The sequence below is a fragment of the Schistocerca gregaria genome, chromosome 2 (genome assembly GCF_023897955.1).
Source record: "Schistocerca gregaria isolate iqSchGreg1 chromosome 2, iqSchGreg1.2, whole genome shotgun sequence".
NCBI classification, from domain to species: domain Eukaryota; kingdom Metazoa; phylum Arthropoda; class Insecta; order Orthoptera; family Acrididae; genus Schistocerca; species Schistocerca gregaria.
The window spans coordinates 478,910,858-478,935,282 of NC_064921.1; the positions used below are offsets into that span (position 1 = coordinate 478,910,858).

The 24,425-nt window shown below is 43.3% G+C and overlaps 1 protein-coding gene across 1 annotated transcript in view; it reads right to left on the reverse strand.

Annotated features, from left to right (window-relative positions):
• LOC126327153 (BTB/POZ domain-containing protein KCTD5) overlaps positions 1 to 24,425 on the reverse strand; it is a 66,704-nt gene that overhangs the window by 38,118 nt on the left and 4,161 nt on the right. The gene's annotated exons all lie outside the window — the stretch shown is intronic.

Sequence of the window (24,425 nt, forward strand, 5' to 3'; positions counted from 1 at the left end):
TTATGAGATGTCAAAATGGAACAATGATTAGGTATGAGGAGTTTTCAAAAAAAGGTACCCAATTTTTTTCCCCCATGTGTATCACTTAGTTCCTGATTGTGGTATGTCATTCTGGGTTAAAACACTGTCATTCTGATCATCATAGTGCCAATGCATGAAGTGGAACAACAAGTTTACTGTTACCAGTCACTGTTTATTATCTCCACAATGCATTTCATTTCAAAGATTTTCACCTCCATAATCAGTAGTTTTGTGTGTACTAATACACATGTGTGTTGTGTTACAGCTCTGAGGTAATCAATGGAACTATCTAGCAGAAAAAAACACTATTTCTGAATATAGATCTGTGAAACTCTTTGGCAGAAGACTGAAAGTAAAAGTATATTGTCAACTAAAAATTTTCTGTTTGAGGGCGTTTCTGCACCGTATATGTAACACACTGCAGCTCCAATACAATACAGAAGCACCGGCATGTAGGCAAGCAATTAGTGTGGCACACATGTCTTCCTGACATGCATGCTATAAATGTGAAAACATGAGTTATGGTGGCAGTATTACCAAATGTGTACAAACAGGACCAACATGCTATTATTCCTTTCTTGCCTGTTGAAGGACAAACAGCAGTAGACATCCACTTAGAGACTGAAGAATGCGCAGGTGTCAACACATCCACGAACCAGCCATCTTCCGGAAAGGTGGTGCTCACCCTGTTCTTTGATTACCATGGCCCATTGCTTATTGATTTCAAGGCAACCTGTTTCTCCATCACTGGGAATAAGTATTTCATAATGCCGGTGAAGTTACAATGTGCAAGGCGAAATGTCACAAGGAGAGTTGCTGCTGCTGTTTCATGACAACACACATCCCCATATCGCGAATGTTGTAAAGCAGAAGTTATGCCATCTATAGTGGCAACATCTGAGTGCCCGCTCTATAGTCCTGATCTCTCCCCATGGGATTATCACACCATAAGTACCCTAAAAATCACCTTTAAGGGTCAACAATTCCGGTCGGACAAAGATACGCAGCAGGCAGTTACGAACTTCAGACAGCAGGACATGATGTTTTACCAAATGGGTATGTTCAATATGGTGTGTTGGTGGGATGACTGCTTATATGCTCATGGCAATTTTGCCTTATCAATTCTGGACCTTAAGGCCTTTGAACAGAAGCTTTCTGATCGCCCCTTACAAAATATCTAAAATAAAATACATGTAGTGGCCACAGGCTCATATATCTGTCTTCATAAATCACATATAAAACACCATACTTGTAAAGAAATTAATAGTACAAAGAACATATAGCAAAGCAGAAACACTATTTCTAAGTGCAAAGACAAAACAGCAAAACAAAAATACAACATTATTTCGAAGCAAGTCCTAAAGCACAGTGGAGATCTTTGTGCAGATGAATAGATATGTTACTGTAAATATTTCAAGTGATACACAAATCCTTTCCTGACATGTTTTTATGGCTTACACTTTGTACCCAGTTATGTAATCAGGTATCATGTTGAAAATATTAAGTGTAATAATTATGTTGCCAACAGTGGAAAAATTTGTATATACAAAACCATTTTGGCTGTGGTTCAGAGGTGGAAGTGACAGAAGGAGAGCAAAATGTTGGTTATGGCAGAGCTGTGGGTTTGTTAGTCATATGTGTTAGGTGTTACATATAAGGGTTTAAGTAACACATTTATGAGAAGCAAGATTATACATAAAAATTGCTATTTTATTCACTCGCAGCAACTTAGGCTGTGAGCTTGGGTTCTTGCCTAACCACACCCTTCAAAATCGCAACATATTTGGAGTAAACAGCATAGTTCACATCAGTTACAAAGACAACCACAGATAACATTTAATAACAGGCCACTTACATCCTTCACATCATGAACTCATTAGATCACACTTGATGTCAAAGCTGATAGGTGGAATCTGACACTAGAACTGACAGTACTATGTTACCCCAAAGTCATAACACAACACGTGTCATATTAATAGGTGTAATTAAACCTTTGAAATGCACTGTGGAAATAAATAATAAGTGACTGGTAACAGTGATCTACTTGTTTCACTCCATATCAGCAAAAGTAACAGTAAAGGCTGACCGGAAATGTTTGCATTTAAAGTGTTAATGTGTAATATTGACTTCTCTAACTTACTTACTGCTATGGAAAATATTTTTACAGTATTTGATGAATTATTATTTGTTTTGTGTATGTATATTGTTTTAATGTTTAGCAACCATACTGTAATATGGAATATGCATAGTCTTTTTATAAAGATCGGTAACTTTGTGTTGTTGGTGTGGTGGATTAAGCAGGGCACTATTAACTAACTAAATAGACATTTTTAAAATGTGTATGGTAGAAGTGAGCCAAATAAGACAGAGTTTGTCATAACAAAAAAGATTTCACAATCTTCAATGGTGAGTTATACACTATCTTGGAGGAAATGGAGCAAGTGCTAAGTTCCTCACCTGTTCCAACTCCCAGAATGCCCTTCATCTCCAATGCTTTTAACCAACAGATAAAGTAGTCTCAATATCTGGAAAGCCCTTCTCCACCAACAAAGGCTGGGGAAGGAGGTGGCTTTCTGCTGGGTGTCAGGATACATGGGTATTTAGGGGAATGAAATGGTGGATGTAGCAGCCAGCAAGGTGAGCCTTCATCCTTAGACACTTCAGTGTATCATCCTCCTACATCATATTGCCTCACTGTTGAGAGACAGAGCCATGCACCAATGGGAAGAAGAAAGGCTGAAAGTGACAGATAATAAGCTGCACCTAGTAAGTCCACAATACAGCTGTGGTGTGCCTCCTTCCAGCCAGCAGATCCTTCTCACTTGTCTTTGCATAGGACACAGCCCTGTGACACACAGCTGGGTCATGTCAATTCAACCAATTTGAGAAAATGTTCCAGCTGATAGTCTCAGATTTGGCTGAAATTTAGCACACCAATGCTACCAAGTGTGGAACACTCATGTACAAAATTTCAAGTTCCCCTGCTAATTAGTTCCAGAATTACGGCTTGTGAAAGAAGGTGGCATGACCCGGAAACTGCAACCCGCATCTGGCAATTTATCTTCAGACCCAACTTCAGGTCTTAATAACTTTGGAACTATTCCGCACAGTCCAGTGAAATTTTTACAACCCAGTAACATTCACTTACAGAACACACACTATGAATCAAAACACCAACATAATTCTGAGAAAAAATATAAAAAATCCAAAATGTTATTAAAAAAATGTAATGTGTTAAAAGGTACATATTGTAGGTGCCCTCTATGCCAAATATAATTCATTGAGAAAGGGTTTTTTTTGTGATAAGCTTAATGTGGCCTAAACACACACAGAACTCATCTTGCCCACATCAGTCACACAAACAGAGTTACATGCACACGAAAATACAACAATTTGAAAAATTGCCTGAAAAATATGGATTTTCTAAGTGTGGTAGCACATAAGGGACAAGTGATAGCCCAGCCAAATTTCAAACACTGCATAAGTAGACCATAATACACTATGTGGCAAAATTTCAGCTTGTTATTGCAAGGCATTTGTGTACAATAAAAGCTGAAAGATGTATTTGGTTACGTTTCTTCTAACACGATATAGCAAGTAATAGTGATGATGCAGACAGCTTGTTTCAGATAAAGCTGCAGCAATTGTTGGGAACCATTAGGCAACCGAAAGTTAAACAATGGTAGTTTTCAGGAACAGAATTAGTCATTGTTAGGCAGGAACAACAAAGGAAACAAGCAACAGTTACAGGTTACTCATGTTTTTAAGATTCTAGTTCAGACTGGTCAGTAACATTGTGGAAAGTCAGTATGGAGGCAGAAGAGTGTACTAGTGGTGCTTTCATTCACCAAGTTGCAGTATTGATAGAGCACAAGCATCTGAATGTCATAAAACAACATATGGAACAAAATGTGGCATTTGCTTTGTACTGTATGATCTGGATGAAGCGGACCAAGATTTATTGCTATGGGGATTCGAGATATACCCTGTGGGCACAAGAAGTACAGTTCCAGGAAACTTTAGTGTTTGCTATCATCATATAAAAGCTTTTCTGGATAAGTATCCTTTCCTACAAAGAAGTTGTTTTGGTCCATTTTGGATTCATAAGAAGACAGTGAACTGTAGCCTCCGAGAAATTTATATAAAATCAGTATTGAAAGTGAATCAGTGCGTGGGACTTAACATGAAACCAGCACAAAAGTTACGTTCCAGGTGTGTTACACTGTTAAAAAATTAAGAATATTCTGATAATTTACATGGCAGTGACGAAGAGTATCAGCCACCTACAACCACACCGGATGAGCAATTAAATACATCAGTGACTGCTCTTGGTTTGTCTCCCGCGAAGACACACAAAGTTGGGAAAAGAGACAGAACCAGCTATGGTAGAAGAAAACTACAAAAGCTCAAATGGAATTAAAACACAAAATAGCTCACACACTAATGGTGGAAGAGAAAGAACTATCTGCTCCAAAGTAACAGAAATCATGCCAGAAATGCTCTGAATTGGACAAAATTGTGCATGATTTGGACGAAAAATGTGCTATATCCACATGGCAGAAAAAAGTAGCTATTCTTACCCTTGCGCCTTCCAGCTGGTCTACTGACTACACTGCAAAGGAATTCAATGTTTCTACATATATGGTAAAGCAAGCTAGGAAAATAAAAGCAACCCAAGGAGTGGTTCCACAACTTCAGCAGGCTCAGGGTAAGCAATTGAGTTCAGAAATAAAGGTGCTAGTGTCGGAGATTTATGAAAATAATGACTACAGCCGAATAATGCCCGAAAAAAATGACTATGTTAACGGAGAAAAAAGACTGTTGTTATGCAACATATCAGAACTATATGTAGAATTCAAGGAAAAGTATCCCAATACCAAAGTAGGCTTATCATCTTTTATCAATCTTCAGCCAAAATGGCTTGTGCAAGGGGCACACCCATCAAAATGATAAGCTGATGTTTGATGCTATAAAGGATTCTGGTCTAGATTACAAAGGTGCAATGAAGCTGCTAGTGTATGACATCAGTTCCTACCAGTGCATGATACACAGGTGTGAAAAGTGTCCTGGTAAGGCAAATCTTGCAGGACTCATGAATAACAAACTGTGAACTTCTTATGGATGACGATGAACTTGTTTCTTATAAACAATGGACACACATGGATCACACAAGACTTGAAACAAAGCAAAGTACAGTGGAAGATTTTGTTGATATGTGTTGTCAAAAAGTGGACAAACTGACCACACACAGCTTCACAGCAACAGCACAATCGGCTTATCTCCAGTTTTGTAAGGATAATTCGAAACAAGATGAAATTATAGTAGTACTAGACTTTTCTGAAAATTATGCATTTACAGTTCAAGATGCCACCCAAAGATAACATTGGGACAACAGTCAAGCAACTCTCCAGCCATTTGCGATTTACTGTAGAGGTGAATCAGGTGATGTGTCTGTCATGAACCTGTGCGTTTTTAGTGACTGTTTAATTCATGATGCCATTGCACTTCATGCCCACATTCGCACCGTCATGACATATGTGAAAAACAAGTTGCCTCACATACATTTAGCGAAACACTTCAGTGATGGGGCAGCTAGTCGGTACAAAAACTGTAAAAATCTCAAAAAATTATGCACGCATTACCATGATTTTCAGATTCACGCAGAATGGAATTTTTTTGCAACAAGTCATGGTAAAAATGTATGTGATGGTATTGGTGCTACCATTAAGTACTTGGCATCACAAGCCAGTCTGCAGCACCCTACAGAAGGTCACATTATAACACCTCTTCAATTATAAACCTGGATACAGAAAAATATCTCTGGCATACAATCATTCTATGTTTCAAGAGATGAGGTGAAATCAGTCGAAGAGTTGCTAAAAGGCAGACTAGAATGCGTTAAAACTGTTGCAGGCATAAGGAGCCATCATCACTTCTCTCCAATGGACTCTGACAATGTGCAGATGAGCAGACTGTCCGGTCATAACTATAGGATCATGCACAACATGTGTCTTCACAGTGTGTCTGACTCAGGATTTAGAAGCAAAAGCTGCAACATACAACCAGGTTGCTATGTTATTGCTGTTTATTATGACAAATGGTACTTAGGATGTGTTGCAGCGTGCTGTGAAGCAGAAGGTGATGTATTTGTGAATTTCATGGCATTAGGAGGACCAGCAAGATCATTTCATTGGCCACGTTTGGCAGACAGGTGTTGGATTCCTTTTGAACATATTCTTATGACAGTTCCAGTTCCTACCACAGTGTCAGGAAGACTGTACAATTTGCCACTCAATGTACGGAGTACAGTAGCTAAAGTTTTTCATATTAGGTGCACTGTGCTGCCGCCTACTGCCAGGTACTCCATATCAATGACCTCAGTAGTCAATGGACATCGTGAGAGAGCATAATGTGGCACTCCATAGATGGATTTCGAACATGGTCAGGTGATTGAGTATCACTTGTGTCACACATCTGTAAGTGAGATTTCCACACTCTCAAACATCTCTAGGTCCACTGTTTCCAGTGTGATAGTGAAGTGGAAATGTAAAGGGACACGTACAGGACAAAAGCGTATAGGCCGACCTTGTCTGTTGACTGACAGAGATCGTCGACAGTTGGAGAGGGTCATAATGTTTAGTAGGCAGACATCTATCCAGACCATCACACAGGAATTCTAAACTGCATCAGGATCCACTATAAGTACTATGACAGTTAGGCGAGAGGTGAGAAAACTTTAATTTCATGGTCGAGCGGCTGCTCACAACCCACCAATCATGCCGGTAAATGCCAAACGATGCCTCATTTGGTGTAAGGAGCACACACCTTGGATGACTGAACAGTGGAAAAACGCTATGTGGAGTGACGAATCACAATACACAATGTGGCGATCCAATGGCAGAATGTGAAGATGGCGAATGCCTGGTGAACGTCATGTGTAGTGCCAACAGTAAAATTCGGAGGCAGTTGTGTTATGGTGTGGTGATTTTTTGCATGGAGGGGGCTTGCACACCTTGTTGTTTTGCATGGCACTATCACAGCACAGGCCTACATTGATGTTTTAAGCACAATCTTGCTTCTCACTGTTGGAGAGCAATTTTGGGGTGGCAACTGCATCTTTCAACACAATCGAGCACCTGTTCATAATGCACGGCCTATGGCGGAGTGCTTACATGACAATAATGTCCCTGCAATGGACTGGCCTGCACAGAGTCCTGATCTGAATTCTATAGAATACCTTTGGGATGTTTTGGAATGCCGATTTCGTGCCAGACCTCACCAATCAACATCGATACCTCTCCTCAGCGCAGCAGTCTGTGAAGAATGGGCTCCCATTCCCCTAGAAACCTTCCAGCACCTGGTTGAATGTATGCCTGCGAGAGTGTAGTAGTAGTAGTAGTAGTAGTAGTAGTAGTAGTAGTAGTAGTAAAGGGGTTTTGGGTGCACGACAGCAAGGTCTTCAGTGCCCGTTCAGTACCTTAGTGAGACGGGTGTCAAGAAAAATCCGAGAACAGGAATATAAAATGGAACAGAAAACATGGGTAACAATCGTTGAAAACCATGTGCTCACCCACACCAAAGCGCGGGATGAAGCAGAGCGTCAGCAGTAAAACATGGACAACACATGAAGAATATGATAGAGGAAGCTAAAACAATGTAGCAGATGGAAGTGGCTGGCTGACCGCAAGGAAAAAAGGGGAGGAGTCAGCCACTCAGCAATACACTAAAACCTCCAGCCAAAAATTTTAGGCCAGAGTCCAGACACATCACAAAACTTAAAAACCCTACACACAAGTCTCATCATTAGCTAAAACAGAAGGCAGATCCCCATCAACTTGTGCTTCTGCCCGTGCATCACGGTATAAAATGCAGTCTGTTAAAATGTGCCGGACAGAGATGTGCACACCACAAGCATCACAAAACGGTGGAATCTCCCCCCGTACCTACGTGAAACGCATAAGTCTGATCATTATGCATTAAAAAAAAGTTCAAATGGTTTAAAAAAAAACAACCTTGTATACATTAAATTAGTGCTACATTGCTTACCAAGTAATATAGATGGTAAACTAAATGTATATTTGGAAAGAAACAAGAATGAGTAGATAGAAACAAACTGAACAATCAGTCATATTTTGATGGCAGAATAGACACACTGACACAAACAGAGGACACTAGGAGGCAAGAAGCTATTAAGGGGACTAGTCCATGCATACCCTGGGAAATCTTGAAAAAATTGTCAGTTTTTTAAAACAGTGTAACTCAAAGAATAAGATCTGTAAGCCCATATAATGCTTACCATCTTTTAAGACATCTTTTGGGAACATTTTTATGTATGAACCATAGCTTTGGCTCTCTCACTTTCTTTTAATTGAATGTTTATGTTGCAAGTAAAATAAACCATGCTAATTATTTATGTATATCATAGGTACACATTACTCAAAATACAAACAAAGTAGAAGGTTTATTTTTTCCTTTAAGTTCTTTACACTATGCTCTTTAAAGCATACTGTTGAAAAGATGATGCTGTCATAAATTGTGGAACAAAAAATTTTAAGTATGACTGTAAAAAAAATTATGGAAATTAGTTCAGAGTTTTTTTTACAAAAAAATATTCTATTTTCAAAGTCAAGTCACAAGAGTAGTCTAATTTTTAATTAAGTATGTTTTAAGACAGTATACAAAATTTCAGCTCTCTATCTTTAATAGCTTTTAGCCAAAGTGTCCCAGAACATGAAATAATTTAACTTTCAGGAGATTCGTGTTAGAGTTAAAACTTGTTTTTTCCTATTAAACTTGCATGGCACTAATGCATCCCAGGTGCATACTCATTTTTCATGTGTTGTTTTACTTCCCTTTACTTTTTCACACTTCTTCTTCTTCTTTCTTCTTGCTTCTTCGGTGGCTTCCAACACTGATTTTTCTGCTTTGAAGAATCTTCTTCAGTCAATGGCTATTAGAGCTCTATGCATATTTAATCCACCAGGCACCCATCACTTCCACTACCATTAAGCCTTGACACAGCACCATCATTGAAACACAGAACAGCATCTAGCACACCTATTTTCAGAGTATTTAGTCCTGCTACATCAGTTTTTGGTATCTGCTCCCATATACAATTGTTGAAAGTTTCATTTGGATTTTGAGTCCTACCATGTAAACATTTCTCTAATAATCTTGTGTCACTAAGATCCCTATATACAGAGTGTTACAAAAAGGTACGGCCAAACTTTCAGGAAACATTCCTCACACACAAAAAGAAAGAAAATATGTTATGTGGACATGTGTCCGGAAACGCCTACTTTCCATCTTAGAGCTAATTTTATTACTTCTCTTCTAATCACATTAATCATGGAATGGAAACACACAGCAACAGAACATACCAGCGTGACTTCAAACACTTTGTTACAAGAAATGTTCAAAATGTCCTCCGTTAGCGATGATACATGCATTCACCCTCTGTCGCATGGAATCCCTGATGCGCTGATGCAGCCCTGGAGAATGGTGTATTGTACCACAGCTGTCCACAATACGAGCACAAAGAGTCTCTACATTTGGTACCGGGGTTGTGTAGACAAGAGCTTTCAAATGCCCCCATAAATGAAAGTCAAGAGGGTTGAGGTCAGGAGAGCGTGAAGGCCACGGAATTGGTCCACCTCTACCAGTTCATCGGTCACCGAATCTGTTGTTGAGAAGCTACGAACACTTTGACTGAAATGTGCAGGAGCTCCATTGTGCATGAACCACATGTTGTGTAGTACCTGTAAAGGCACATGTTCTAGCAGCACAGGTAGAGTATCCTGTATGAAATCATGATAACGTGCTCCATTGAGCATAGGTGGAAGAACAAACTAAAATGAGCTCTAACATGGAAAGTAAGCGTTTCCGGACACATGTCCACATAACATCTTTTCTTTGTGTGTGAGGAATGTTTCCTGAAAGTTTGGCCGTACCTTTTTGTAAGACCCTGTATAGGTTTTATAACTTCCATTATAGCAAATGCCACAGAATGTTTATGGCTGTAGGTCTCACCATGAGTAACAGATAGCAACACCATGAATCACTGCCAGGTGGGCAGAGTGCATGACATGGGTTGGCATCTGTGGAGGATTTGTGAAAGAAGGTAGCCCATATAGCCTTTTTCATTTCCTCGAGGTCATTTGTATTTTGTTTTATTGTTTGTCCATAATAGTACTGCAACTTGTCTATTTCTTGTCAGCAAGCCAGACACGTCACTAATGCACTTACCATCACCTAATTTCTTTTCCTTTAAATTTCTCTTCAAGTTCGTCAATCTTGTACCTAATCTTTTCTGGACATGTCTCCAATACATTCCTTTTTTTTGCAATTTTTGTGTCAGCATGAGGTTCGGATTCAAAATTTTTTGGTACCCTTTTGAGTTTTCATCTCCAAGGTAAGAAGTAAACATCACACCAAATTTCTCCACTGACCTGTGAAGTATCTTCACAACATGGTCAGATTCCATCCCTGCACTATAACCACTAAAATTAATCAAACATTTATGATTTTCAGTTCCACTAATACAGCCTTGACAGTACTTGGTTGGTTGGGTTGAGAAGGGACCAAACTATGCGGTCATCAGTCCCTCCAACCTTGGATTAACTAAAACCGATAAAATCACACATTATAAGAGGGAACTACAATGTCCATAAAATGATGAACTATTGACAGGGAAGGAGGGCAAAAGGCAGAAGAAAGGGTGAGGGAAAGAAAGTGACTAATGACAGAGGCGTGAAGGAAGAAGCACAGGAATCAAGAGAGATGCTCAAGACATAACAGACCCCATTACGAAAGGGATGGGAAGGCAGAGGGCTGGGGAGAACCACCAAACCCAGTTAGAGCCAATACAGTTGGGGCGTAGGGGAGGGGGGGGGGGGAACAAGAGGGCCCGCCATCTGCCAGCCCCTCCACTAACTGATAAGGTGGAAAGTCCCTCCCTTAAATAAAGCGATGAAAAACCCCCATCACGAATAAAACTTAAAACGAGATCCACCGCTGAGGCATTGTCAGAGGTAGCGAGTCTCTACGGCTTAAAGTCCATAGCAGGGTGGCTAAGTTGGGGCAGTCCAATAAGATGTGAGCCACAGTCAACATCAATCATCCACAACGACAGAAGGGGGGGGGGGGGGGGGGGGGTAGGGGCTCACGACGGAGGAGATAACCGTGAGTCAGCCAAGTAGGGCCGATGCAGAGCCGGCACAGGACGACAGAGGCCTTACAAGAGGCCTGGATGGAGGACCGCCACGGAGTTTTAGAATCTTTAATTGCTCTGAGCTTGTTCAGCAAAGAAAGAGTGTGCCATTCTGCATCCCAAAGGCCCAAAACCTGATGATGTAATGCCAAGCGAAGGTCTATTTCCGGAATGCCAATAGCAAGAGATGGCCTGGTAGTAGCTAATTTAGCCAGTCAATCAGCAAGTTCATTGCCAGGAATCCCAACTTGGCCTGGGGTGCAAATGAAAACCACCAAGCATCCATGTTAAGCAAGGAGGGAAAGAGAGTCCTGGACAGCAATGACCAACAGGTGGCGGGGGAAGCACTCGTCGATAGCATGCAAACTGCTCAATGAGTCACTACAGATAGTGAAGGATAGTCCTGAGTAGGAGCAGACATGGTCCACTGAGCGCAATATGGCTACCAATTCTGCAGTAAAGACACTACAGCCATTTAGAAAGGAACAAAGTTCCATGTTTCATACATAGGTGTAAGCAAAACCAGTGAGACCAGCAATCATGAAATCATCAGTATAGATCACTTCTGAACCTTGAAAAGAACTGAGGAGACAGAGGAACTGGTGCCAAAGAGCCATCAGAGAGACAGAATCCTTTGAATCGATTGAGACATCCAAGACAGAGCTGTACCTGAGAGACGCATCATGGAGGGGTACGTGCTTGAGCAGAGAAAAGAGGCAGTAAAGGGAACTGCTGGAGCATAGAAAAGAGCTATTAAATGCGTACAGCCACGGTAAGCCCACATCGTTGATGCCGCTGTGGCAGGGTGATCTCTGTATCTGGATAAAGGAGACCATAATTAGGGTGCTTTGGGGTGCAGCAAATGCGGAGCGCGTAAGATATCAGCTGTTGGCGCAAAACTCGCAGTAGTGGAATCCCCGCCTCTGCAAGAAGGCTAAGTATGGGGCTAGTCCAGGAAGCATCAGTCACAAGTCAGACCTCACAGTGGTGGATGGGGTCTAGTACCTGCAATGTCGAAGGGAACGCAGAACCATAGACAGGACTGACCATAGAGACTGAGGCCTTACAAGAGGCCTGGAAGGAGGATCGCCACGGAGTTTTAGAATCTTTAATCGCTCTGAGCTTGTTCGGCGAAGGAAGTCAATCAGCGAGTTCATTGCCAGGAATCCAAACTTGGCCTGGGGTCCAAATGAAAATCACCAAACATCCACACTGAGTAAGGAGAGAAAGCGAGTAATGCTTGATACAATTGCAGGAGAACAGAGTGGTCGACATGCCAGGTGGTATTGCACAGACACCTAAGACCTTTGAGATGGGACCAGCACGTCCTCTTCAGATGGCGAAGATGAGGGAGCCATGTCAACCGGGCATCGAAGACCAGACCCAAGAAGCAGTGGATGTCCTCCACCTCCAGGAGCTGGCCACCGAGGAACAGTTCCAGATGGGGATGGACTGTAAGGCGATGGCGCCAATGCATCACACACAATTTAGCCCCCGAAAACTAAAAGCCATGGGAGAGAGCCCATGAGTGCACCTGGCAGATTGCCCCCTGTAAACAGCATTCTGCAGCGCCCATTACGGAGGAAGCGACATAGATACAAAAATCGTCAGCATACGAAGAGAGGGACACTGTCGGCCCAACAGCTGTCACCAGGCCATTAATGGCTATGAGAAAGAGAGGGACACTCAGCATGGAACCCTGTGGAACCCCATTTTCTTGCCGATTGGGAGTGATGTAGGAAGAGCCAACTTGGACCTGAAAAGAACAACAAGACAGGAAGTTACAGATAAAAACTGGCAGAGCGCCACAAAGGCCCCATTCATGGGGGGTGATGAGGATGTGGCGGGGCCACGTGGTGTCATAGGCTTTATGCAGATCAAAGAAGATCTCAAGGAGGCGTTGCCATTGGGCAAAAGCCAACCGGATAGCAAACTCCAGATGGACCAAGTTGTCCACCGTAGAGCAGCCACAGTGAAAACCACTTTGAGTCGATGACAAAAGGTCACGCGGTTCAAGGGTCCAAAACAGCCGCTGACTCGCCATGCATTCAAGGAGCTTGCAAAGGGTGTTACTAAGGCTAATTGGATGGTAGCTATCCAACTGAAGCTGGAACAACAATGCTTTCCTGCCACTGAGTAGGAACGACTCCCTCACTCCACAGACGGAAGAGGGTCAGTATATCATGGTGGCCAGCCACCGATAATTGTTGGAGCATTTGTTTATGTATCCAATCTGGTCCAGGAGCCGTGTCAGGACAAAGGGTGGGGGGACTGGCAAATTCCCACTCGCGGAATGGGCAACGAGAAACAAGAGACAAAGGCAGCCGTTCTGAGTGCTCTTTCATGAGAAAGAATGTGAGCGGATACTGAGCCGATGCCGAAGCTTGAGCAAAGTGTTGAGCGAAATTTTCTGCTACAATGTCCGGATTGGTAAGGACAACACCAAACACAGAAATTCCTACAACCACAGTGGGAGGAGGGTGGCCAAAAATTCACCCGAGTTTTGCCCAGACTTGTGAAGAGGGAGTGTGTGGTCCTATGCCAGCTACACATCATTCCCAGCAAATCAGTTTCTGAAATTTGATTAGGTAGCGGGCCTGGGCGTGGAGTCGTTTAAAGACCAGACGAAGAGCATAGAAGAGTGGCGCTTGAAGGGATGAAGAGCACGGCAGCAGTCTTTTATGGCTGCAGCAATTTCTGGAGTCCACCAAGGGACCATCTTCCAGTGGGGGAACCCTGAGGAAGAAGGGATTACTGAAACAGCTGCTGAAATGATGACAGCAGTCGAAGTCTGTGTAGATTCATCAACACTGTCGTGTGGCAATAAAGGGAGGATGGGGGCCCAATCACAGCCTTAGAGATGGGCCACCTGGGAGGGGGACGAAACGAGAGACACTGAAGGAAGGTCAAAACAATCGGCCAATGGTCGCTGTCACATAAGTCGTCATGCCCCCCCCCCCCCTCTGAATAGAGGGAAGAAGGCCAGGACTGAAGATGGAGAGGTCAATGGTAGAGAAAGTGCCGTGCGCCACACTAAAGTATGTGGGAGCACCTGTGTTTAGTTGTTGAAGAAGGGTGGTTAGGGCAAGGGATGTGGGCGGCCTGTCAGGTGGGAGGTAGAGATTACAAATTGCAAATGGAGTGGCCAGATGGACCCTGACAGCAATGGCTTCCAGAGTAGTATGGAGGGGGAACTCCTTTACTAACAATGTCCTTGCGGACCAAGGTGCAAACACCACCAGAAGCCCGCAAGGGGCCAATTCAGTTCCAACAAGAAGTGTGGAACCCATGAAGGGCAGCTGAGTAAGAATTGACAAAATGGGTCTCCTGGAGCACAATACAAGCGGCAGAGTAAAAGGAAAGAAGGGGGCTGCAACTCTGGATGGTGACGCAAATATCCATTACAATCCCACTGGAGGATTCTCAAACCGGAGTCCAAATGGGAAGCAAATGGACCGGAGTCAGTCACGCAGCCGAGTCGCTATCTGTCACCGATAAGGATGGGGTAATATCATATAGGTGGGGTCAGACTCTGTTGGTTCATTGACTGGAGGAGGGGAAGGCTGCACCTCAGGGGTACCAGAGGGGCCTTGCCCTTGTTCTTGCATTTCTGCTTCTTCTCTTGCAAAGGAAGAGAAATGCAGACTTCCTTGAGAGCGGGCACAGAATACACCAGGCAATCTTGGCGCCCACTGACCCTGGATTGCGCTGCCAACGTGGAGCAGCAGATCGCATTTCAGGGGGTGCCGGGAAGAGGAGTCCCAGGAAGGAGCTCCAGTATCGGCAGCCGCCGAACAAGGGGAGCTCTTCTCCAGTAGGGGAGGGGGAGCAACACCCAAAGGGGTGGGTATGGGTACTGACGGGCAGGGGGAGGGGGAGTGGGAGAGGGAGGAGGCTGAAGGCATTCGGCAAATGGGGTGGGGCTGGGAAGAGGAGGGGGAATGGACATAACTGAAGCAAAAGTAGAAGTCATAGACACGGGATGGAGCCAGTCATATTTTTGTCGAGTATCAGTGTAGGTGAGCTGATCTACTCTTGAATCCTCCTTCCTTTCACCAACAACGGGCATGCAGGCGAGTGTGGAGAACGCTGTCCATGACAATTTACACACACTAGTGGGGGAGCACAGGCACTTCCCTCATGGAGGGGGTGCCCACAGTCGCCGCAGAGGGGATCAGTGTCACAGCGGGAAGACGTGTCCAAACCGTAAGCATTTAAAGCATGTCATCAGTTGTGGAATAAGGTTTAACATCACACTGATACACCATGACCTTGACCTTCTCTGGGAGGACATCCCCCTCAAAGGCCAGGATAAAGGCACCCGTAGGGGTGCAATTGTTTGGAGGGCTTTGCTGCACACGGCAGATAAAACGAACCCCTCGCTGCTCAAGGTTAGCACGGAGTTCCTCGTCAGTAGAGAGAAGAAGATCTCGGTGGCAATAATGCCCTGTACCGAGTTCAAAGATTGATGGGGCATGATGGACACTGGGGTGTCACCAAGGCAGTCACAAGCACGCAGGGTGTCAGATTGGGCAACAGAAATTGTCTTTATGAGCAAAGCACCGGACCGCATTTTACTCACCGACTCCACTTCACCGTACTTATCTTCAATTGTCTCCACGAAAAACAAAGGCTTGGTTGTGGTAATACTTCCGCCATCCATCCTGGTACAAACCACGTACCGAGGGAAAGGTTTCAACCCAAGCCGCAAGCTTGACCCTCCTCCCTGGTGGTGGCCAGGGAAGGAAAGGCCGAAGGATCAGAAGAAGGAGTGTCTGCTACCACTCTTAGAGATGGCCACAGAATTGCTAGGATGGTGAAGCTTTTGTCGCTTCATGTGCAAGGCATCTGCCCTAGTACCACCCACTCCTATCAGGGGCTCACCCTGTGGGCACCACCCAGGCACACTAAGGGCCGTCTGGCACGGCGGCCATTGCCAGGAGTTCTGGCACCCCAAAGTGATGAGCATCGACTCCTGGGCATACACAATGCGCTAACAGCTCAGGTACTAGTAGTGTGATCCCTGTGGTTTCAGGGGGATCAGCCAAATGGAAACTTAACAGCCCCACCACATGGACTGGCTACCATGCTGGTGACCTAGCAGGAAAGGAGCCAGGGTGCAAAGGGAAAGGGGAGGGGAGGGGGAGAGGAACCTGCACCATGGTAGCTAGCCCCAAATAGCTCACACCGAACACACAATTTTGGAAACGTAGGTCAAACTCCAAGGGGGCCAAAAACGCAGAAAAGGAGATGAAAACAGCAAACTAAACAATAGCACAGACAAAAACAAAGCCAGGAGGATAGCCAGGGCAACATGAAGTCCACTAAGAGGGAAAAGAGGGGCCAGGGATGAAGGAGCAAGGATAGGGAGGGAGAGTAACAAGGATGGTAATGCAGTCTGGATAAAAAAGGAGACTGCAATAGCTCAGTGCCCCATGTGTGTCAAACACGTAGCCACAAAAGGTCTGTGGGTCCCTTGGAGGGAGGGGGGGGGGGGGGGGGGAGGCCAGTACTTGGTAATACTTTACACATCAATGACTTTAACATTGTCTAATGATGTATCTATTACTACACCATTAAGGGAGCTATGGCCTCTTCGCTGCAAAGATCATCTCCAGGGCTGCAGACATACACATATTGCTGCCATTCATGTCTACATTTTCCTGAACAGCATTTTTCATACTATATTTCCTACTACTTCTAAAGTCTGTAGAATAATTTTATTGTACCTGTCAAATGTTGTAGGGGAAGGTAAGACCATAAGAACGCAAAAAATTTGTACACTTTTGTAACCTTTGCCTCTACACCTCATAGTATACGCAAGTTTAATATTAGTGTTACCGTATTTACTCTAATCTAAGCCGCACTTTTTTTCCTGCTTTTGTAATCCAAAAACTGCCTGCGGCTTAGAATTGAGTGCAAAGCAAGAGAAAGTTTGAAAAATGTTGGTAGGTGCCGCCACTAACTTCTGCCGTTGAATATATGTAGCGCTACACAGGCATGCGTTGTAGGCACAAAGATAAATACTCGCGCCAAAACCTCTGCGTCAGTAAACAAATTTTAAAAAAGTGGTAAACGAGATTTTTTTTTCTCCGCTCAGAGTTTCGACCATTGCATTTTCGTACATTATCCAACGAAGTATATACAAACTCTGTATTGTTCATCTTCAGATGCAGCAGAAATTCAATGTACTACAAAAATCCGACTGGCAAGACTGTTCGGGATGTTTGTCAATATGGCCAACTCTACGTTCTGAATTTGGTTTGCTAATAGGAACCTGATGAAATGTGAATCACATGCAGTATTCTCTTCACCATAAGAATAATACGAATATAAACATTTTGCCATGTATCCTTTCATGTTTGCTGCTATCTCATTTAAATCCTGTCTGTCTAATAAACTACAAAACTAGAGTGAGACAACAGCAAACGCGGAAGAATATACGTATCGTGTCATGTTTATATTTGTAGTGATACAGTAAGAAATGAAAGAAATGAAACACGGCAACTGACTAGATTACTCTCATTTCTGTGTAGAATTTGATGTACTAAAGAAGCAGCCTCAAAGATTTTCAAACGGATAAAAATTTTCGCCTAACTCTCGCTCAGAACATGTTCTATCATACGCGGTCTATTATTTGGTTCTTGTTGATCATTATCAAAGAAAGCAGCAGTGTAAGTAACAACAAATAGCAGTCTTTTGCCATTGTTTTGCTAATGACACGAGGGTGCATTTCGGATAAGGTATTGAATATATTGCTTCCCCCTACTTATACCTCCCAAGGAGATCACAAATGTAAACTTAGAGAGATTCGAGTGCGCACAAAGGCTTTCCGGCAGTCGTTCTTCCCGCAAACCATACGCAACTGGAACAGGAAAGGGAGGTAATGACAGTGGCACGTAAACTGCCCTCCGCCACACACCGTTGGGTGGCTTGCGGAGTATAAATGTAGATGTAGATGTAGGATACTTCAAGAGCATTGGAATTTCGTTAACCATACTAAAATGCCTAATTCAGCTTGAAGTCCACATTTGTATGTCCAGATTCAGATGTAAATTTTCTTGGAGTACCAGTACTGTATTATCTCATGTTTGGTTCTTTATTATGGCATAATGCCAAACAAGCTATAAGATAGAAAACTTGCACTTGAAATGCAGAGAACAGTTGAAACTAACCAACAGTCTGAAATTAAACACTTTGTTTCAAATAAACTGACTGCCTCAGCAGAAAAAATTAACAAAGGCCAAATCTCTTTAGCAAACTGACAAAAATAACTTTGATGTTCTGCAAGGCGACTAATGCTTTACTGTCAAAAAGGTGGAAATAAAATCTGGAACTAATAAGATATTTTAGCCTTCCATAATTTTAATTCATTTGTTAGCTCCCAGCCACAGAAATCCGTTTTGTTTTCATTTAATGTGAGAGCAATAAATGGAGAGGAAACAGCAAAATCACTAAACGTAAACACGGGTCATGTGAAGACTCCCCACCTCGCCACTACGATTCAGACTGATCTGTGCATCAGCCTCGAATCTACGATATTTCCGAACCAGGGCAATACTAGATAGTGGCGCCCAGACACACTTCCGTAGCCAGAAGCGGGAGAAGGTACTACTCATATGCGACTCAACGGCGCATGCGCAAGAGCCCGCCTGCAACCGCTCAAACGAATCACAGTTATGTCACATTCATTGGAGGCAATTTGTTGTTAGGAAGTATTGTGTAGTCTTCCAGAAGCCTTTGACACTTGTATGAGCACTGTGTTTTGTTGCTGTATATGGCACATTTCCTTTGGAACTGAAGTTTTCTTTTTTTTTCTCTCTCATTCAAGTTTTGTTGCTGCAGTACTATTCTACAGAAGTGGGCTACAGTAATATCCTTTGTTAGAGTATTGGTTCTTACCAGTCAAAATCAAAAAAAATTAACTGAAAGCTAAACAATGCAAAATTTCCGGAATTATAAAAAATCCCCAGGTTGTTCCAGGTTTTCTCCTGGAGAAAAAATTCCCTGGTTTTTCCTGGATCTCCCAATTGTCTCAGGTCACATACATCCTGCAGTTGACACAGATGGGAGGCGGGGCACATGGAGTATTGGGATGTGATGGGCGTCCACAACCTCAACATGTGACGCTGGAAGTACAGCGGGAAGAGATATGACTGAATTTCCAACATTTAAAGCACCGCATTGGGGGAGGGATAAAAGGGTTTTACACCACAGTGGTAGACAATCACCTTGACCTTCTCAGGTAATCTACCACCCTCAAAGGCCAAGACGAAGGCACAGGTGGCAACCTGATTATCCCTCAAACCCCGATTGACACGCCGGACGAAATGTACACCTCACCATTCTAAATTGGCATACAGTTCATCGTTGGACTGCTAAAGAAGGTCCCTGTGAAATATGATACCCTGGACCACATTTAAGCTCTTATGGGGTGTGATGGTTACAGAAACATCCCCAGCTTGTCACAAGTGAGTAATGCCCGTGACTGGCCCAGAGGATGCTGTTTTGATCAAGACTGACCCAGATCTCATTTTGGACAAGCCCTCCACCTCCCCAAACTTGTCCTTTAAATGCTCAACAAAAAACTGAGGCTTCATCATCTTGAAAAATTCCCCATCAGCTCTCGAACATACAAGGTACCGGGGCGAATAAGAGCTGCTGCTATCCTTAGCCTGACGTTCCTCCCATGGAGTGACCAGGGAGGGAAATGATTTGGGGTCATACTTCTGTGCATTGAATTGAGACGTGAATGCTTGTGCTTTACCACCAACAAGAGATGTACTACGCTTCATTGCGTGTCATCCACCCTGATGCCACCCACTCTGAGCAGGGGCCCTCCCCATGGGTGCCACCCAGCTGCAGCAAAGGCCACCTAGCACGATGGTTATTGCCAGGAGTCCCGATGCTCCAGGGGGATGGGCACCTACCCGTTGGCGTATGTGGGGAGTTAACAGCACAGGCATCAGCAGAGCGATCCCTGTGTGGCCAGGGGGCTACAACCATCAGGGTACTGGCAGCCCCACCACAACAAACTGGCTACTGTGCTGGATATCAGGTGCAACCAAGCAAACAAGTCCATTACCATCGTCAGCGTAGAAAACGATACTGCACAGTTGATGGAAAAATATGCACCCAGGAGGGTGACCTCACCCAACAGTTGGAGAATGAGCAGAAGTGAAGATCCACGTCGACGAAGGATACAATACATCTCAGCACATGATGGACACGATGCACCATGTAAGGTGCTCTTCCTAATTGGCTCGCTCTTTGGGAAATTTTTGAAAGATGGAGGTCCAACCCTACAGGGGCCATCACAAAGGCTGAAACATGTGAGTCTCCTTTTAGTCACTCCTTACGACAGGTAGGAACACCTCAGGCCTATTCTAACCTCTGGACCTGCAGGGGGGGTATCTACTGATTTAATTTCTTCTTCAGTATGTGGAGTATTAATGTCATGAAGAAGTGCTTCTTGTTCCTAAGACATTTGTAATCTTAGCCCCCTCTACCTTTGAACTGTGGACATTCTCATCCTTTAGGAAATTTACATTGCTGTTCACAGTTATCTGCAAGCCTTCCCATCAATGCCTCAATAGCCTTTGGTCACTTGGCAGTATCCTACAAATGACAACTATGATTTCTGATCCCACTTCTTATGATACAGCTTCAGAATATGAACCATTACACTGTGGCCAATAATTCTCAAGTTTGATAGAGAAGGCTTTCTCCCACAACAATATTGCATTTTATCACAAAATGTGATGGACAGAGAACGATTGGACAGGCATGCAATTGTAGACACAACTTCAGTCCAGTAATACTTTGGTAAGATAGCATCCAAAACCATGGTATGGGCGTTTTCACGCAATGTTTGATTAGCTCTCTCAGCAACACCATATTGCTGTGGACTGCATTGTGCTACAAGGTGGTGGATGATACCTTCAGAATTCAGAAATCTTTATTTCATCATCAGAATATTCCTTTCCATCATCAGAGACCCTAACTTGGTACTTCTGCCTGTCTGTTTTCCACCATAACTTTGAAATTTTAAGTATCTGAGTGAAGTTAGACATTTTCTTAAGGAAAATAAACTTGTCTCTCGAGAAATCATCAATAAATGTGAGAAAATAAAAATTTCCATCACCAGATGTCTCCACTGGCTCTCTGACCACAATATCTTCATTTACTCCCAATAAAACCTTTTCCAACTTTAGTATTCTTATGCTATTCACATGTTCAAGCCTACGATGTCAGAGGAATCCACTACTTGTAGTGTAGTAGCGTTGTTTTAGTTCACTTGTATTCAAACAAGAGATGCCATGTTCTGACAATTAGTTCCCCTTTTTCATCATAAATGAATCCACCTTTCTTGTCAAACATCACTTTATGCCATGTGATTCTTCAGCTTCTCCCAGCATATTTCATATCAAAGTAGCTCACAGGTGAACTGCCATATCAGTGTCCGCCAGGCACAACATTTCAGCAGAAGACAACATTGCCATCATTAGGTGTGCTCATGGGGACCAGTATCACACTTTTATCTCATCCCCCCTCTCCCTCTGATCAACTGTACCATTGGCAGTCAATGCACAGTACCCCTACTTCCACTCCTCCCGCTGACACTGTCTTTTGTCCTAGGTTTGTGCCCAAGTGCATCTGCTAGCTGCACCGCTGCTGTTCCTCCACCTGTTCCCAAAGCCAGTTCGACATCTGGCACCTCATTCTTCTTCTTGATCACTCTAAGCGTAGAGTCCCATGCCTTACCAAGGATGTATCCGACACCACGTTTAACAGTGGTTCCATTACTCAAATCTCAACAGACTCGCTAATGACACAGTCCCAGAAATTGGACGTCTATGTCTGAACGTTGGTGTGCTCATAATCCATTCCATAAAATTCCATCAGACAATGTTTTGCGAATGTCAACATGTTAGGCATGCCAAATTCAGAAGAACGCAAAATCCCCAAGATTGGCTAAGTTTCACGGAAGCTCGAAATTTAGTGTGCACGTCAATGCGAGATGCTATAGAAAACCCAAGGAGATTCTGGTCGTATGTAAAGTATTCCAGTGGCAAAAAATGGTCAATACCATCACCTCGCAATAGCGATAGAAATGTTACCAATGATAGTGCCATTAAAGCGGAGTTACTAAATACAGTTTTTCATAATTCCTTCATGAAAGAAGATGAAGTAAATATCCTAGAATTTGAAACCAGAACAGCTGTTAGCATGGATGACATAAAAGTAGATGTGTTAGGTGCCGCGAAACAACTCAAATCACTTAGGAAAGGCAAGTCTTTCGGTCCAGACGGTATACCAATCAGGTTCCTCTCAGAGGATGCAGACACAATAGCCCCTTTCTTAGCAATCATATACAACCACTCACTTGACGAAAGTCCTGTTCCTAAAGACTGGAAAATAGCACAGGTCACACCAATATTCAAGAAAGGAAATAGGAGTAACCCATCGAATTACAGACCCATATCACTGACCTCAATTTGCAGTAGGATTTTGGATTATATACTGTACTCAAACATTAGGAATCATCTTGAAGAAAATGTCTTATTGATACATAACCAATATGGATTCACAAAATATTGTTCTTGTGCAACACAGCTAGCTCTTTGTTCCCATGAAGCAATGAGTGCTGTCCACAAGAGCTCTCAGATTGATTCCGTATTCCTAGACTTCCAGAAGGCTTTTGATACTGTTCCTCATAAGCGACTAACAATGATATTGCGTGCATATGGAGAATCGTCTCATTGTTTGACTGCATTTGTGATTTCCTCTCAGAGAAGCCACAGTTTGTAGTGATAGACGGCAAATCATCTAGTAGAACAGAAGTGATATCTGACGTTCCGCAAGGTAGTGTCATAGGCCCTCTGCTGTTCCTGATTTATATAAATGATCTAGGTGATAATCTGGGCAGCCCCCTTAGACTGTTTGAAGATGATGCTGTAATTTACTGCCTAGTAAAATCTTCAGATTATTTCCAAAATAATGGAAATCAGAGCTCGAACGGAAAGATTTAGGTATTCCTTTTTCCCATGTGCCATTCCAGAGTGGAATGGTAGAGAAGTAGTATGAAAATGGTTCGATGAACCCTCTGCCAGGCACTTAAGTGTGAACTGCAGAGTAACCATGTACAGGTAGAGGCAAAGTAGAGGCTGCTGCAATCTGGTGTGCTGTTGGTGTTCCTGGCAACGACCTTCAACAGTATGCACTGTCTGACCTGTGTATGTCTTACCATATTGGCAGGATATCTGGCAGACCCCAGATTTTCATAGTCTAAGGCCACGTTCCACACTACCTTGGACTACGGAAATCCGAGGTCTATCAGATATGCTGCCAATGTGGTAAGACATAAACAGGTCATATGTTGTGTACTGTCAAAGATCATTACCAGGAACATCAATGGCACATCAGATTGCAGCAGCCTAACAAGTTGGCAGTCACAGAATAATAACTGACGAAATCACACGGAATGGATTATGACCACACCAAGGTTCTGACACAGATGACCAATTTCTGGGATGCATCAAAGGAATCTATGGAGATTCGAGTGAGAAAAGCACTGATAAATTTTGGTAGTGGATACGTCCTTAGTAAAGCAAGGGACACCGCTATCGGAATGGTCAAGAAGAGAACTTAGATACCAGACACTGAACTGGCTTCGGGGCAGGCAGAGGAACAGCAGAAGTGCCATCGGTATGTGCACCTGGGCACAAACCTAGAATGTAACACTGTGTTGGCAGAAGTGGGAGCAGGGATGCTGGGCACACATGACCAGTAGAGTGGCCAATGAGAGGGAAAAAGGGGTGGGGTTAAAAGTGAAGCACCAAGTCATTTCATCATTGCACCTGGCGATGTCAACGTGACTGTTTGTCAAATATTGTGCCCGCTGGATACTGACAGCCGACAGTTCACCCTAATTCATCACTTTATGCCCTTTACTTAAAATTTTACTGAGAACAAATTGGGATGTGAACGATGTCAAGGCTATCACCTCCCATGCTGTTCACTAAGTTATTGGATGACTTGGCATTATCAACCCATCATCATTAGTGATGTGAGTGAGGCACAAGAATCTAAATACATGTCCTTTTAGTGAGACTGACAAACTGCTGCAAGACAGGTTTTCTTGTGTTCTGACAGTTTTCTGGAAACATCTCCATTATCGTTATTTCTTGATGAG